General features: G+C 43.2%; 1 non-coding gene across 1 annotated transcript; it reads left to right on the top strand.

The window, feature by feature from the left end:
- Positions 1 to 214: 214 nt before the first annotated feature.
- On the top strand, positions 215 to 352 carry LOC119927470. The gene has a single exon (XR_005450469.1). It is a non-coding gene; the product is annotated as a small nucleolar RNA SNORA7 (small nucleolar RNA).
- The last annotated feature ends 276 nt before the right edge of the window (positions 353 to 628 follow it).

Raw genomic sequence — 628 nt, 5'->3', positions numbered from 1 at the left:
TTGGCACTGGAGTGAGTAAGATTTTGCTACTCGATGTATTAAGGTAGAAGTAGTAGCGGTAGTAGTGTTTACTCATCTCTCACTAGGTACAGGACACTGTACTGAAAGCTCGGGAAGTACGAAGCAAAGTAGAGACATATTCCCTGACAGGGAACAAGGAGCTTACCCTCTAATAGGACAAACAGACATAAAAATACTTACTAATGGAGTAGTTCCCCTGTCAGGATCACACCTGGAGAGTTTCCAGTACTTTACCAGTCTTGGCTATGGGAGGGAGAGTCAAGCAGTGGCATACGCATTCTATTCCTAGCTTGGCTAGTGACTAGTGAGTGGAAGGCAATCTGCTACAAGTCAAAACTCATCAAGGGCAGAGACTCAAGTTTTCTGTGCAGAAGGAGGCAATGTTAAACCACTTCTATATTTTTACCAAGAAAACTCTATGGATACACTACCAGAACAATTGTAGATGGAGAGCAGGGCGTTCTGGGAAAGATGAGTCTGTGGTGTCGCTATGGGTCAGAAATGACTCGATGGCATAAGACAAGACAAGAATGGAGTAGTCTAAATGAAGAGCTTGAAAAGTGCAAAGCAAAGAAGAGATTGTAATCATACTTAGGGCAGGGAACAT

This window comes from Tachyglossus aculeatus, chromosome 4 (genome assembly GCF_015852505.1).
Source record: "Tachyglossus aculeatus isolate mTacAcu1 chromosome 4, mTacAcu1.pri, whole genome shotgun sequence".
Taxonomy (NCBI): domain Eukaryota; kingdom Metazoa; phylum Chordata; class Mammalia; order Monotremata; family Tachyglossidae; genus Tachyglossus; species Tachyglossus aculeatus.
This window is presented reverse-complemented; position numbering and strand designations above follow the sequence as displayed.